Genomic DNA, 17,374 nt, shown 5'->3' with positions numbered 1-17,374 from the left:
TTGAAACTCCAAACTTGAAATATTCTTTGAGATATGGTCAGTGAGCTGTACTGTTCTCAAGGTATATTTGGTCTTCAGTATCTTCGGGTGTTTCTCACTGCAATAAGTTCCCCAGCTGCAGCAGAGGTTCACACATGTTGTAATTTTTTTCTTGAAACGAGCTTTCCACTTCATTCTGTTTGCTGGAAGCTCTCTTCTTGTTACTCATTTGCTATCCATGGTGTGTTCTGCGTAGGCTCATATCTTGGAATGTGAAACATCATGATTGCTTGATCTCATACAAGGTGAGCACTATTAGCAGAAATGGAGTTTCCACTGCATTGTCTGGCAGTGCTTTTCAAATCCCAACTATTCAATGCTGAAAATGCTTTAAATGTGGTTCATGCTTCTTTGCGAATTACCATAAATATATGCCCACTGATTCTTGATCGTTTCACCAAAACGATTTGATTTGTCTAAATTCTTCAGATTTTGAATACCTCAATTGAACTGCCTCACAGCGTTCACTGCTCCAAAACTTGCAATTTCTCCAATACATATGTAGCTGAAATTTCTTACTCGTGGAACCATTCTTGTGAGTTTTCTGCACTCTCTTCAATGTCTTCACATTCTTCTTGAAGCTTGGTATTTATACTTCAGTTGGCTGCAGCATTATTTTATACAGTTAAACAAAACACTTTCATTTTTGTACTAAGAATATGGCCCAGATGTTGTAGACTTTGTTAATGATTCTCTCAACCTTAAATTATGTATACAAATTTACATTTTGATCCCTCTGCTCCTTCATTCACTTTAGAATTGTCCCCTATATTTTCTATTGTCTTTCCACATTCTTCCAACAAGAATTAATCAATTCACTCCTCTTCATTAAATTACATCTGTCACTTGTCTCATTTCTCCATCTTGTTTATATCACAATTCTACACTATTCTCCTCATAATTCACAGTATATCTAAGTCTTCATCCTCTATCAACTGCTTTCTTCATATGTCCTGCCACTTTTCGGTGATTTGTGCAGGTGTATATAAGGTCCCTCTACTCCTACATCCCCTTGCATTGAATTGAATCTCGTGGTTTACATTGTCTCTCAACCTTCTTCCACCAAAGTGCATCACCTCAGGCTTGAATGTCACCAGCCACCTATCCTCCTAACTTGTCAATGTCCTTTTGGAGTTTCACACTGTACAATTTCTCAATGTTGACAGCCATCTGCAAACTGTGAACTTCCAACCTGCATAGCAGCATCCAGATTGTTAACATAACCTACATCAACAAAGACCACGGCAAGAATTGGGTCAGTGGGACTGTCTGTGCAGCCAGTGGCCCCGCCTCTCCCACAATCACAACAATGGAGAGAATTGGGTCAGTGGGACTCTCCCAGCGAACCTCGCGCACGGGGCCTGCGCAAGGAGATCGCGCTGAGCTCGAGCAACGTTGGCAGTTATTGCAGGAAGGAAAAAATGCTCGCGACTGATGGATGACCGGTAAATTAAATCATGTAAATTATTACAGAGGCCCAACCTCCGTTTCAGATACCTTCCTGATAAATCAGGGTAGGAGAAAAAAAACCAGGACATTTCCAACAGCAACATTGCATCGTTATGTAAGTGTTGGATGAAAATTATATTCTATATGGAAAGCAGTGCGCAGTATCCTGTTTCTTTTAGAAAATCTGCCGCGTTTTACAGATTGCAGTTCATTTTAATTTTAATCGGCTTGAGCATTGATGATTTTGTTTCGAGGATAGCACTTTTTTTTGAAAAAAAACAAAACGGATCGGTGTGATTTAGTGCAGCCCCGCAGACGCGGTGTTGACTGGCTGCCCGAGCTGTCTATCACCACGGCCGCCGAGGATGGACAGTCGCGGCTCGGACAGAACGTTTGATTGCCAGCAGGATTTTAAAAAAACCCAAAGAACTGCGGATGTTGGAAATCAGAAACAAAATATCCCCCACCCCCCCCACTTCTTCTGCCCCGGAAACTGCCGTGTAAGCTGAGCTGGTCTGGCAGTCTCTGTGGAGAGAAATCAGAGTTCAGGTTTCGGCTCCGGTGACCCTCCCTCAGAACTGGGGTGATCCCTAACGGTCTCTGGGCATCAGTTTATTCGTTAGAATGAAGAAGAAATGAGGGGGTGGGGGTAACAGCCTGTATGTGTTGTGTGGTGGTGCAGGCGAAGAGAGAGAGAAATTAAATAAAGGTAGGTATTTAAATGGGATATGGAGTCCTTTATTTCAAGTTTATATTATTTGTTTGTTCAGTGTTTTGTCCTCAAGTACTTGCCTGACTTGGGGCTATCGCGTACTGCCCATTCTGTCTCTTGTTGTTGAGGCTCCGCACTGCGCATGTGTGGAGCGATGGTTCCTCCTCCTCCTCCTCCTCCTGGGGGGGGGGGGGGGGGGGCAGTTGTTATTTTCACCGCATTGTTTTTCAGTCTTTTATTCCTCGTGTGCAGTTTCGCGAACATATGAAAGGGTTTTTCTTTTCTTAGCAATGGTATTAATTACTCTTAAAAAGAATTACTCTTCGATGTCTGGAGGTTTCGTTCCCGACTTAATAAATTGCTTGCATGCATCCATCCAAACAAAACAACGTAAATTAATGTATTTCTTTCAGTATTGTGTAATTGATTTTAAGCTTCCCCAGTTCGAAGAACTTAACGACACCAATTTATCAGCAGTATTGCCAAATGTCTAGATAAGAATAGTGCTGGAAAAGCACAACAGGTCAGGCAGCATCCAGGAAAATCGACGTTTCAGGCAAAAGCCCTTCGTCAGGAATGCCTAGTATTGCCAAATATGCTGAATTGATTTAAGAAAAATACTCATTCAAGGATGTGGACAGCATTTATTGCCCCCATGTTCCCTCGAAAAGAGATGGCGTGAGCTTCATGAACCATCACAGTCCATGCGGTGAAACGGCATCCACATTGCTGTTATGAAAGGTATAAATTTCCAGGTTTGGGCTATTTGGAGGGGAACATGTAGGGTGATGTTCCAAAGTATCTACTTCCCTTGTCACTGGTTTCGAAGGTGCCACCAAAGGATATTACATATTCTACTTTAAATTGTCATAAACAGGGGTTCATCTATATACGCAGTTCACTAGCTGATCATGTTGGATCTCGTGTACATACTTTTTAAATCAAACTTGCATCAATCAATTTACATTTTTCATTTGTAGATGTGCACCAAACATCCTAATTGGATCTGACATGTGAAGTGGTACATGTAGGATAGATATGTGACATTGATGTAGGTTGACTTTTACAATCATGGTTGCTATATCACTCATCTTCGTTGTGGCGCACATGATGGCTAATGTCTCCGAAGTGAAAATCGATATTTTGTCCTTTATTTTGTAGTTGCAAGCTGTAATGATTTTAATGAGGTCAGCCAGGTGGACCTCATAGAATATGAGTTCCCTGATTGGAGGTGTTAATCTGATCCACTCAGGGAGCTCAGGCTGACAGATAAGTGCTGCAATTTAGGAAATTGAATTGTAGCAGGACTTGTATACTTAATGGTAAGGTCCTAGGGAGTGTTGCTGAACAAAGAGCCCTTGGAGTGCAGGTTCATAGCTCCTTGAAAATAGAGTCGCAGGTAGGTAGGATGGTGAAGAATATGTTTGGTATGCTTTCCTTTATTGGTCAGAGTATTGAGTACAGGAGTTGGAGGTCATGTTGCGTGGCTGCACAGGATGTTGGTTAGGCCAGTTTTGGAATGTTGTGTGCAATTCTGGTCTCCTTCCTATCAGAAGGATGTTGTGAAACTTTAAAGGGTTCAGAAAAGATTTACAAGGATGTTGCCAGGGTTGGAGGATTTGAGCTATAGGGAGAGGCTGAACAGGCTAGGGCTGTTTTCCCTGGAGCTTCGGAAACTGAGGGGTGACCTTATAGAGGTTTATAAAATCATGAGAGGCATGGATCAGGTAAATAGACAAAGTCTTTTCCCTAGAGTCTGGGAGTCCAGAACTAGAGGGCATAGGTTTAGGGTGTGAGGGGAAAGATATAAAAGAGACCTAAAGGGCAACCTTTTCACGCGGAGGGTGGTGCGTGTGTGGAATGAGCTGCTAAAGGAAGTGTTGGAGGCTAGTAAAATTGCAGCATTTAAAAGAAATCTGGATGGGTACATGAATAGGAAGTGTTTGGAGGGATATGGGTCAAGTGCTGGCAGGTGGGACCAGATTGGGTTGGGGTATCTGGTCGGCATGGACGAGTTGGACTGAATGGTCTGTTTCCGTGATGTACGTCTCTGATTCTGAGTCTCAGTAGGGCAATGCTTGTCATTGGCCCCTTGGGTGTTTCCTTTCTTCTTGGTGGTGGACGCCGAATAAAGTTTTATGCATTCGTTCATTTACTGTGTCTTATACCTGTACACACGCAACGTAGGTGCTGCGGTAAACTAAATGGTTGTAAGCAAGGTCAGCCGGGTTGACCTGATAGAATGAGTTCCCTGATTGGGGCTGTTAATCTGGTTGAATCAATGGGCCCTGTGAACAATTGATTATAGTGTAGAAAATCCAGACATTCACAGCTTTTAGGCTAAGTTTTGAAACAAAACTGATCGGAGTTGGGCACATATATAGTTTCTCTTCTAGTCTGACCTATAGGTAAGTCAGACTAACTGCATTATGGTTGATGTTTAATTGCTCTGCAGGCAATTAGGGATGGCCTGTGAATGCTAGTTCAGCCAGCAATGCCCAAATCATGTGAATGAACACTTTTTTAAAAAAAAAGGACAATGCAGAGAAAGCATAGTTGCCTTGGTGTAAAAGTTTACCTTGTGAAATGTTCAGACCAGGAGGATTTTGTTTGAAAGTAGCAAAAGACTTCACACTTTACAGATAGTACTGGGAAGAAGCATGTGATAAAATGTGATATAGAAAGGCAATTAATCAAGATTTGAAAAGCTTTAAAGTTTTGGATAGATGAGATAGTTTGTGTTTTGAGATTTTTCAAACTGTGTTCTATATTCAGCTTGTCTTTTTTCCATTTTCATATACAAAACAACTAATAGATTTAAACATTGCTAGAAGAAGACAAGATTTTGAAGCTTTTTGCTTTGTACTCATCAGAACAAGGCTGCAAGAAGGAGATTTGAAAATGGCCTGTGATTTTATACAGCATGAGAAGAGGATGCTGATTTGTTTGGCCTGTTTATGCTGACAAAAGGAGCTTTTCGTACTTTGAGCCTTATTTTTTACACAAAACGAATGATTGGGATGATCCTCATGATAATAGCCTTAACAAACAATATACCTTCCTGGTCTGAAAATTAAGATAGGCAGTTAATTCTTCTTGCTGTATCATCATATCAATGATGGCATAACCAATCAGCGCATCTTTTTATAAAATTGGGTCCTTTTTCTTGTGTCCTGGTTCTAGTGAATACAAGATGAAATGCTTCAGCTTGTTTCCTTCTGGCAAAATTTATTTTTTGTACTACTAAGAAATTATTTTTATTGTTAGGTATACATAGCTGAAGGTTTTCTTATATCTGGGATTTGATTTGTCCAGTAGCATAATCAGTTGGGTTCATAACATCTCTCTGCAGTGATGTGAGTTTAAATCAATGTAAGTGTTTCAGTTATGGTGTTCTTCAAATAAGGCAAAAGTGTTACAGGAAAGTGACTCACTGTCTCCTTAGGGCAGTGTGAAGCAAAAGTGGTATTAGTGAGGGAGTGTCAGTGTAGAAAGCAGGGACGCTTGAAGGGTGTGGCATTGTCCATCCAAGGGTACAATAGTGGACATGGCATCATGTCTGTCCTGTTCTGGGTCATTCAGGCTGACAGCAGGTCATTATGTACTGGAGAGTTTGGTCTTTATGGAGTGGGTAGTGATATTGGACTTTTGTCTGGTGTTCTAAATGGTGATACTGTGCACTAGAGAGCTTAGTTGCAGTCAGGTGGAGGAGTTTGAAGTGATTGGGTGAGGTCACAGATAAGTATTGCATTGTTCCACAGAGGTTGACATGAAAAGTTGGGGGTGGCACAGTGGCTCAGTGGCTAGCACTGCTGCCTCACAGCGCCAGGGTCCCAGGTTCGAGTCCAGCCTCGGACGACTGTCTGTGTGGAGTTTGCACATTCTCCCCGTGTCTGCGTGGGTTTCCTCCGGGTGCTCCGGTTTCCTCCCACAGTCCAAAGATGTGCAGGTCAGGTGAATTGGCCATGGTAAATTGACCACAGTTGTCAGGAGCATTAGTCATAAGGGGGTGGGTTACTCTTCGGAGGGTCGGTGTGGACTTGTTGGGCCGAAGGGCCTGTTTCCACACTGTAGGGAATCTAATCTAAAAAAGTTAAGGTGCAGGGCAGTTTAAAAGTGATGGATCAGGAAGGGCTTGAGATGTATATCATAATTGGCTTGAGGAAGAGTAGGAAAATCGACATAGAAAATGATGGGATTAGTGGAAACATGTGAGTTAAGGGCTAATGAGCAAAAAATCACAGTGGTGTCAGTGAAGGATGATGGGTGGTGTGGTGACATTGATGGATTGCAACGCACAGGTGAACATTGGTCAAAGGGAACCATCTTTTCAGAACAAACACCATCACTTCAGAACCGACAGCGTTGTGTTACAATGAGGTCCCATAAAGGCAAGGAGCTACAATACCTTGTGGGCTGATTGGCATCTCCTGATGTTCAAGGTCTAGACTGGCATCTTTCGATGTTTGAGATGTGAATAAAATCATAGAGGGAAAGAGAGAACTATACACCTTAAGGAACCTAGCCGGAGGAAGTAACAGGCTCCAGAACAAGAACTTCCATTTTCCAGCTAGAAGCTTATGACAGACAGGATATCTTCTATTCAAAACAATGTACTGTAGATCAGTGGTGCTCTATTTTGAAAAAGCCTGGGAATTTGAGAGTTTTACTTTACACTGCCCACACTCTCTGCATCCAATTTGCTGCATTAGCACGTTTGCCATCAGGGAAGGTGCAATAGATTGCATACAAATTTCTGTCACAGCTCCCTGGGATCAGTAAGCTGTCTTTCTCATCAGCAAAAGGTTCTACTCCCTGAATGTGCAGCTATTGTGGGACTACACTGATTGAATACTGCCAAATTTATGCATAGTATCCAGTCAACATTCATGATTCCTACATCTGGATCATGAATTAATGTTTTCAGTGCCCCTCAATGGTTACAGGGCTGTCTGCTGCTCTGACCCCCCACCCTCACTCAACAAAGTGTGAATGCCTGTGAAGAGGAAGAGTTGGAGGACCATGATGTCTCCTCCAATCAGGAAGGAAATAGTATTGGTCATGACATGGACCAGGAGGTTTGTTGTGAAGAAGAAAAAATCCAGGCAAAGCTTAAATGAGGTATATGTGCTGATTAAAGAAAAAAATGTGACTAGATTCCAGGCTGAATGATGAGTGGATACCTGTTTTTTTTGGTTGTGCTTCTTAAAAATCTGCTTCCTGCTTGAGACATACACAATTTACTTATTTTGAGGTACGCTTTGATTAAGTACAGCATCCTGTTCTATTTCTACTACGTAGTGTGATCCCTCGTCTATATCAAACTCAAGAGAGAAACATAGCCACTAGGCTAATCATGGGCAACAGTACCTACAAGGCACTATCTGCTCATGGATGGGAATATACTATATACCTAACCTTGAGCAAGCCCATATGCTGCCCTTCCTCAGCGTGTTGACTCATGTCGTCCTGGTACCTGCTCCAAATGAGAATTATGCCTTCTTGAGAACTTTGCAAGGCTAATGTAAGAACATGAGAGAGGAAAGACAAGCGTGATTGGGCCAATTGGACTGCTATTTTGATTCTGGAGCATGCTCTGCTGTCTCTAAATCATTTTTGATGTAACTCATTGCCTTGTTTCCTCACTATCCCTTTAACACTGGAGAGCTTTGTCTTCTATAGCTCTTAAGGTTGCTTTTGCTAAGAATATTTGATGGCTGTACTTCCACTGCCCTATGGCCAACACGATGCCAAACACTTCACTTCATCTCCTGAAAAAAATTAAGACTGTCATCTCTCTGTCGTGTATTGTCCACTTTTTCTAAGGATGGTCTATCTGATTGTAGAGATCCTAAAAGGGGGATATTAGTCTTTCTTCCAATCCACAGAGCTCTGTCTCATTTCTTTATTCCTTATGTCAGTTGTTTCTCTGTTCGCTGCAATGAGTGAATACAAACTTGTTATCTTCACTTTTTCAGTTCATTCAACATTATATTGTCCCTGAAATTGGTCTGCCAACCTTGGCTGCAATCCACAAATGATAGATCTAGTTTTCCCTCGGTACTAAGAACAACATGTGGCGTAAACATGGCAGATGAAGTGATAAATGCGCTATCAATGGAAGATTGCCTTGCATTTTGATGTGGCAATGCTCCACTTCTTTTGCTGCAGCAAACTATATCAGCAACTAGTGGTGTAATGAAACTGTGACAGTCCTGTATGCACTGCAAATAAAAATATGTTTACACAAGTGTACATTGTAGGCATTGACCATTGTGGCACCCTTGTAACCTCAAAATGTTGTCTTTGTCTTTGTCTATGTTCAGGTGTTGCCAGGATATCCAGAGCTGAGATGGAGACAGCCTACTACCTGCTATGACCTGTTAACTGTGCTGAGTTTGCTGGGTGTACTTTGTGAATTTGAATCCGGCCTGGATGGCTATAGTAATGCTGAGGTTCTCCTGTGCAGATGCACCCTCCTTGGTCTGACTTGCTGGAGGCATTAGGCTCACACAGAGAGTAAGCTGGGTAGCTGTTAATAAAACATAATAGTCAGCAGGACATTTCTGGAGTGTTTTGAGATGGGGAGTCATGACAATGCACTGAACCCAGATGGACTCCTCCAACCTGCACTCTTAAGTCTCTATTACTGCTATGATGCATGAATGCTTCATGAGGTGCAAATGCATGTTTAATTCTGAGCCCTTGCATTGCATTGTCTAGGAAGTGGTAGAATTTTAATAGCATGAGTTGGTGTCCTACAGCCAGTGCAGATATTCTGTGTGGTGCTGAGGCTTATACGCTATTATCTTAGGAACATAGGCCAGGAGAAGACCATTCACCCCACCAAGCCTGCCCCGCCATTCATGGCTGACTGACCACTTCAAAGTTTTTTACCCACCCTCCAATGGCCATAATCCTTTATGCCACTGGTAACCCATAAAAAGTTAATGCCTCTTGTAAACATGCTCAAAAGAATGAACTTCCACAGTTGACTAGTAGAGAATTTTGAAAGCTCATAATCCTCCAAGTAAAGAAATTTCTCCTCATCTTGTCCATAAGTGGCATTCTCCTCATCATTAAATTGTGCTCCATGGTTCTAGATTCCCCAGCTAGGGGAAATTTCTTGCCTGCATCTAGTGTGTTCATCCCTTTAAGTGTTTCGTAAATTTCAATGATTTTATCTGTCATTCTTTGAATGTTTAGAGAATACGGGCTCAGTTTGTCCATTATTTCTTCAAAGTTGAGGGCCACCATCTGTGGTGAACTTTAGTTGCACTCCCTTGACAGCAATAATATCCTTCTATGGTAAAGAGATCAAAACTGCGCACAATATCCGGTTGCAGTCTAACTAAGCTCCTATGGAACTGAAGGAAAACTTAATTACTTCTGTACTTCAATCCACTCACAAGAAATGGCAACATTCCATTAGTCGTCTTAATAACATGTTGCATTTGCACAGTAACCTTCAGTGACTTATTAACAAGGACAACTGGGTCCCTTTGAGCATCTACATTTTCCAATGTCTTACCATTTAAGAAGTACTTTCCGTTTCCAGATAACCTCACATTTTTCCAAATGCATGTTCTAGCTCAAATCTGTCCAACTCCCCTGAAGCCGATTTATACCTTCCTCATAAGCCACGTTCCTACTTTGATTTGTATCATCCGCAAATTTGGAGATATTACATTTTGTTCCCATCTCCAAATTATCAATATATATTGTCAACTGGGGCTCAAGTACTGACCCTTACAGTACCCCTCTACTCTCCGTACTCTCACTACTCTATCTCCAGTCTCACTCTCGTAAAGTCTACCTCGCTCTGACCACATGGCTCACTATCTGTTCTATTTGGTATCCCTTTAAACTATTTTAGTTGGACCAAGTGTGGCCTCAAAGAAGGTAAGTTTACATTGAGTAAATGAGGCCATTTCCCGTTATAGTGCTTCCCTGTGCTGCTATATTAGTCAAGGGTGCACTGGTCCAATGGTAGGGCTGCCTCCTGTCAGCTTTGGGGAAGAGATCCTCTTGTTTTCTTTAGATAGCTTGGCTCAGAACCCCGAGTGAGGTGTTGCTCAACTGCATCGCTGACTTCTGCTTGGAGCTACCCATCTTTTGCAGTATGGGAGTGACCAATAAATGTTCTCATAATGTTTCTGGTTTACAATGAGTGAATCTTTGTCTGCACGGCCTTTAAATATGTCATTGAGACCTTCAACTTCGGAAAGCCCCATTGGGGAAAGCTTTTTGCCCAAACTGGTCTCTAAAATTCAACATTGTAATCATGCAAAAGCCCCATGGATTATATAATCAGCTGAGAGCTGATGGATTGCCTAAGAAATTCTAATCCTCTCCAGTGCTGTAATTACTGATTTGTTCAATATTGCTAGTACTCCTTTCTTCTTTTCATACATATATTCATTAGCTTTAAGCAGAAATATTAGTTATTACATCTTTGAGTTAGCTTTGTTGCCACTGTATCATTGCTCTTTCTGATGATTTATGCATGTTTATGTCTAATTTCCTTTGACATGCTCTATGCATTTGTGCACAAAGGTGGCGTGGTGGCTTAGTGGTTAGCACTGCTGCCTCACAGCACCAGGGTCCCAGGTTCGTTTCCAGGGTCGGGCGACTGTGTGGAATTTGCACATTCTCCCCGTGTCTGTGTGGATTTCCTTCGGGTACTCCGATTTCCTCCCACAGTCCAAAGATGTGCAGGTCAGGTGAATTGGCCATGCTGAATTGCCTGTAATGTTAGGTGCTTTAGTCAGAGGGAAATAGGTCTGGGTGGGTTACTCTTCGCAGGGTTGGTGTGGACTTGTTGGGCTGAAGGACCTGTTTCCATACTGTAGAGAATCTAATCTAATCGAATATCAAATGCTATTTCTCTTTTGCCTTGTCTTACCCTTGAATTTTTTTTTATTCCAGTGCTGTTTGTCACTCCGTTATTTTATGCATTTTGTCTTTCCCACCCTGGAGGTCATACCCTCACACATTGGTTTAAATTTCACCATCACTTGTTAGCCTTCCTACAAGGAAGTTTGTTTTTAGTTCTCTGGAGGTACAACCCACACAGGTCACTTTTGCTATATGTGAAATCTTCTTGCCTCCACCATTTCTTCAGCTGTGTTGTAAATTGTTTTCTATTTTTTCTGTGTTTATTAGTGTGTGACACTGGGATAATCCAGAGATTTTTTTTGAGGTCTTTTAATTTCCTTCTATAATTTCCTCCTAAGATCCTGAAGTGCTGCAGGACTGTATAACTCATTTTATTTCTATGTAATTGGTTCCCACATGGACCATGACTTGTAGCTGTTTCTATTCATCTTCACTCACCACCATCACCACCACCCAATTCAAACTGCTGTGCATCTTTGTGGTGTCCTTTTGTCATAATATCAAAAAGGCAATATACTGATGTGGGATTTACATTGGTGCTTTCACCTGTTCTTTGTTAAATTCATGTATTAAAAAAAAAGTACATTTCCTGCACCCTTTGTACAGTTACTGCCCTGTAGTGCCATGGATTTACACCAGATTGAATAACCCTAGATGGTTCCCCCTGACATTCTCATCCTTACTGTGTTGTTCAGAATTGTATTAGCTGAGTTGAAAGTACCATACTACTGGAGATTTCATTCATGTGCTGATTTCTTGTACTCTGCATGGCTAATCACTTATTCTGTTTAACTTATTGGTGGTAGGGTGACCATTTCCTGAAGCTTATGCTTGAGGGAGGTTTCCAGTTTGCTGTGTAGTGATTCCTGTCTCTCAAGTTCAGAAATCTTGAACTCTCACTTATACTATTTCCATAGCTATTCCTGGCACTATGTTTTTACTTCTGTCAGAATTGTTTAAGGTATGGTAAAGCTTGAAATTATAAACTTGTTACCTTTATAAAAAATTAACCGAATTGTCCAGTCCAATTAAGCAGAAAGATTCTGAAACAAACAAGAACGGAAAATTGCTAGAGAAACTAAGCAAATCTGGTAGCATCTGTGGAGAGAAAACAGAGGTTAATATCTTGAGTCCTCTGTGACCTTTCTTCAGAACCAGAAGCAGCTAGGAAAACATGGTATTTATGCCAGTGACTGGGGAGGGGGAGAGGAGTGAGTGGATAGGTGGGGCTGAAGCTCAGAGTGAGAGAAATATAGATATGCAGGAAGATGGATTATTGACAGTAAACTCGGGAGGAAGTTAAACTATATAGGTGATAATGGATACCGAGTACAAATAGTTGAAAATAGTCCATTTCATGCCAGATCCTGTGATTGTGTGAACAGTTAATGGACAACAATTCTCTGAAATTGTTAAAACTCTATGTTGAGTTCTGAAAGCTATGAGGCACCTAAGCAGAAGATGAAGTGTTGTTCCTCCAGCTTGCATTGATCTTCACTGGAGCAGTAGGCCGGAGAAAAAAATGTTGGCCTGGGGACAGAGTAGTGTGTTGAAGTGGCAGGCAGCAGGAGACTTGGGGTCACTTTTATTGACAGAACATGAATTATATACAAAATGGTCACCCAATCTGCATTTATTTTCCCTAGTACAGAGGAGACTATATTGTAAGTAACAAATACACAGGAATAGGAGTAGGACGTTCAGTCCCTTGAGCCTGTTTAACCATTCAGCGAGATCATGGCTGGTTGGAAGCCGAATGCCGTATACCTGCCTTTGACCCATATCCCTTAATACCTTTGCTCAACAAAATTGTATCTGTCTCAGACTTAAAATTAGAAACAGATCCAATATCTACGGCTGTTTGAGGAAGAGAGTTCCAAACAGCTACCACCCCTTATGTGGAGAAGTGCTGTCTAACATATCTTCTGAATGGTCTGGCCCTAATTCTCCGACTGTGGCCCCTTGTTCTAGAATTCCCAAACAGTAGAAATACTTTATCTTTGTCTACCCTGTCTTTTCCTATTAATATTTTGAAGACTTTGATCAGGTCACCTCTTTATCTTCTAAATTCTAGAGAAAACAGGCGTAATTTGTGTAATCTCTCCTCATACCTGGATTTCAAGAATTAAGTTAACATTCTTGTAAACTCACATTGTATACCCTCCAAGGCCAATATATCCTTCAGCAGCCTCGATTGAATGAACTGCAGGAAATTGCTTCACCAGCAGATTGTGTCTGGAATCTTGAATGGTGAGGAGATAAATGAGTAAATCTGCATCGCATAGGAAGGTACTATGGGTTGTGGGGAGGTGTTGCAGTGGACCACGGTTTCCCAGAGGAAATGGTTGTTGCTGAATGCTGACAATGGATGGGAGAGGAATATGTGGTGGCATCCCAATGGACGTGGTGCAAATAGTGGCTTATGACCTCTTGGTTACAGAGGTTGGTGGGGTGGGAAGTGAGAAGGGTAACCCCCTCATTGTTCTGGGGGGGAAGGGAAGGGAAGGGCTGATGGCAGAACTGCAGGAAGTGGGTTGGACACATTTTAAGGACCTGTCATCCAAGGTAGCAGGAAACCTTCCAATGAGGGGAAAAAAGAGTGACCATATTTGGGGCCCCTCTGCGGAAGATTGTGTCGTCAGAGCAAATACAGTGGAAACAGAGAAACTGGGAAAATGGAATAAGTCCTTACAGGAAGCAGGGTATGAGCATATAGAGGTAACTGTGGGAGAGAGATTCTGAATCTGTTCTTTATTTTGTCTCTGAATGAGCATGATATGAGCAATTTGATGTGCAGTTAAAACAGCATTCCAATAGTTAGTTTTATTTTACCAATATTTAAATCTTGGAGATTATAATCGAATTATACATGTTCTTTTGAAAAAAAATTACTCATGGAATGTGGCTCCCTCTGGCTAGGCCAGCATTTATTTCCATTCTTAACTGCCCTCTGGGCAATTATGTGTCAACCACATTGCTGTGGGTCTGGAGTCATATGTAGGCTAAATCAGGTAAGAATGACAGATTTCCTTCCCTAAAGGGCATTAGTGAACCATATGGGTTTTCTGACAATCAACAACGGCTTCATGATTCTAATTAGACCCTTAGTTCTAAATTCTTTATTGAATTCAAATTCCACCATCTGCCATGGCGAGATTTGAACCTGGGTCCTCAGAACGTTAGCTGAGTTTCTGGATTAGTAATCTGGTGATAATACCATTAGGCCATTGCCGCCTCTATAAGCCTTTTTAGACCTGACTTTTAAAATCAAATTTTAAGGAATGGTAATTGTGGGCAAAACTTTATATTTTTCATACCAGTTATGCTTGACTTGTATTCTTCTCGTTTAGTTTTGATCTGCATGAACTGTTACAAGAATTATTATAGCTCAAATTTGGGCTGATGGTGAGCAGTGTTTCATGATGGACTTTTGTGTAGAAATAAACAATGAATGTGCAGATGACAGTTAACTAAAATAGTTAACTTCTTCACTACAGTGGAATGAAACAGTCTGGAGATGCTCTTGAAGGTTTTTTGAGCATGGTTTTGTGTTCCAAGTTACAACTTCGGCAGTAAATCCACAAACTGGTTCTGAAATTGTTTTTAGAAGTGGAGATACTTGAACCCCTCCCCTGTACAGCACCTGTTGTGTACAAGCCAGTTGATGCTAAGGTTGCATGGCAACCCCTGAGCCTTACTCATACTGAATTGATTCTGCTTTTTGTGGTCTGGTGGAACGGAAGATGGATTTTGTCAGTACACTGATGTCTTACAATCATATATAAGATACGCCCATTCTTGCACAGGAAAATAGTGAATATTAAGACCATAAGACATAGGAGTGGAAGTAGAGCCATTTGGCCCATCGAGTCCACTCTGCCATTCAATCATGGCTGATGGGCATTTCAATACCACTTACCCGCACTCTCCCTGTAACGCTTAATTCCTTGTGAGATTAAGAATTTATTAATCCCTGCCTTGAACACATTTAAAGTCCTATCCTCCACTGCGCTCCGTGACAATGAATTCCACAGGCCCACCACTCTCTGGCTGAAGAAATATTTCCTCATTTCTGTTCTAAATTGACCCCCTCTAAGTCTAAGTCTGTGCCCATGGGTCCTAATATCCCCGCCTGATGGAAATAAATTCCCAGCGTCCGCCCTTTCTAAACCGTGCATTATCTCGTAAGTTTTTATTAGATCGCCCCTCAACCTTCTAAACCCTAATGAATACAATCCCAAGATCCTCAGTCATTCATCGCATGTTAGGCCTACCATTCCAGAGATCATCCATGTGAATATCTGCTGGACACGCTCCAGTGCCAGTATGTCCTTCCTGAGGTGTGGGGCCCAAAACTGGACACAGTGTTCTAAATGGGGCCTAACCAGAGCTTTATAAAGTCTCAGAGTATTGATTAACAAAGTCTGAAGCTTGCTCCTTCGATGCATTTGAGACAACGTTTTGACTTGAATTACTGCTGTGTGTCTCGTGAGGATAGAAAAGATGATGCCAAATGACCTGGCAAAAGAATGTTCAACTTTACAAATGGAAACTGAACTATACCATTGATTGAGGATACTGCAATAGTGGGAACACTTATAAAGCCCTGGCATATGTGAGGGAAAATGATTTGTCTCATTTCAAAATAAACTGAGGTCCTGGAGTATAATAGCATTTTCTCTTTCATTCCCTTATAAATATCTCACAAGTTAGCCTTTCATTCTACAAATCAGGAATGGTGTGATATGTAGTCGAAGTTATCTTGTAATAATTCAAATGGCAGGCTAAAGGTATGTAGATTGGATACCGAAATAAGCTGGACCTTTTTAATCAATTTTTTAATCAATTTAATTGAAATATCTTTTTGACTTAATTGAGGCCTTCAAAATGGTATTGGGTTACTATCTGAAGGCAAAAAAAACATACAAGGGTCTGGAAAAAAGATAAATGAGCCTGGCTAGGAGATTTATTCCTGCAACGAGCCAGTATGGATATAATGAACTTTTTGACCTCTTTCCATGCCATAACCATTGTATATCGCTTTCCTAGTAAACTGATCAGCAAAGCAGCCCAAAACCCTTTGAGGAACTGAAAATGGGATAAATAAAATGAGAGCCGGAAAACATTTTGCTCTTTATATGATGGAGGTTTAAATAGAGTACTATTTTTATTTAATTTTTTTCTGAAATAAGTTGTGGTCTGCTGTTTGGATCAACATCTGAGTATTGCTTGTAAGCAGTTGACCATTTTAAAACATGGTTTATAATACCTAAGCTCCCAGTGGGCATTCATGCCCTCCTGCTGACACAAATAGAGTTAGAATTTGCATATAAGATTATCATAACATACTGTTCAGCATCAAGAAAGCACTCACTCTACTATTCATAGTCATAAATGCAAACAGAGCCTTGTTCATATCCAGCTGAAAGAAAGGCTTGCCCTCATCTTCTGAATATATATGTTCATCCTTAATTATTCCTGACTGATGTAACTGCATCATTTTATGACTGTATAATCCCCAACTGGTCATTTCATCTATTAAACCTGCAATAATGTTTTATTTACATGAGCCATGTATTTTCACAGTTAAGACCCTTTTTAAAGTATTAAAATCTTCACATTATTTATAAACTCTACCTCAGTAATGATTTGTGGCAGTGAATTCAGAATTCTAACCATGTTTACGTAAAGTTTTTTGTTTCTTTGGTCTTAACCGTGTGTAAGATTTTAATGTCCTATAATAATTGAAGCTATGGGGGGGAATGAAGCTGAAGAAACAGTTGAGCAAAATCTTCAGTAATTGACAAATTGGATCCAGAGAGTTCAATGGATGCACAAGAATTTTAACATCAAAAAGAGATCCAAGATTCTTGTGGGAATTGGAGTCCTGACCTTGAAAAAACTCCTAAACCCTATTATGTTATGTCTTATCTGACTCCTCAATTGGTAATCCAGTACTACAATAACCTGAATCTGGCTCAGATATTGGAGCAGTAATAGGAGAAACACATTAAGAAAAATTGTCAGATGTTATTTTTTCCTAAAGCATGTAAACCTTAGTCACTGGGAAAGAGGTATTTTGGCAGATAAAATAATAACGGAAAAAGTGGAAGACGAATTTAGTGAGAGTCCATTGGATCATTTTATGTTAAAGCTGAAGTAGAGCTGAAAAGGATCCAATTATCGTTATTGCATAATGTGAAATCTTTCAAACTCGACTTTGGTCCATAAGACAATAAAGAGTTGTTAGACCTATTAATATTGATCAATGAAATT

At 40.9% G+C, this 17,374-nt stretch overlaps 1 protein-coding gene across 2 annotated transcripts in view; it reads left to right on the top strand.

The window, feature by feature from the left end:
- The first annotated feature begins 1,382 nt into the window (after nucleotides 1-1,382).
- Nucleotides 1,383-17,374, top strand: part of clocka (clock circadian regulator a) — a 143,548-nt gene continuing 127,556 nt past the window's right edge. The window contains exon 1 of one of the 2 annotated variants that reach the window (XM_072569529.1): nucleotides 1,383-1,603. The gene's annotated coding sequence lies outside the window, so the exon portion shown is untranslated. Of the gene's footprint in view, nucleotides 1,604-1,651; nucleotides 2,198-17,374 lie in introns of those variants that run through there. The other variant, XM_072569528.1, reaches the window with a different exon arrangement.

This window comes from Chiloscyllium punctatum, chromosome 1, assembly GCF_047496795.1.
Source record: "Chiloscyllium punctatum isolate Juve2018m chromosome 1, sChiPun1.3, whole genome shotgun sequence".
In the NCBI taxonomy this organism is placed as follows: Eukaryota; Metazoa; Chordata; class Chondrichthyes; order Orectolobiformes; family Hemiscylliidae; genus Chiloscyllium; species Chiloscyllium punctatum.
Note: the sequence above shows the minus strand (reverse complement) of the source record. Positions and strands in the feature narration are given on the sequence as shown.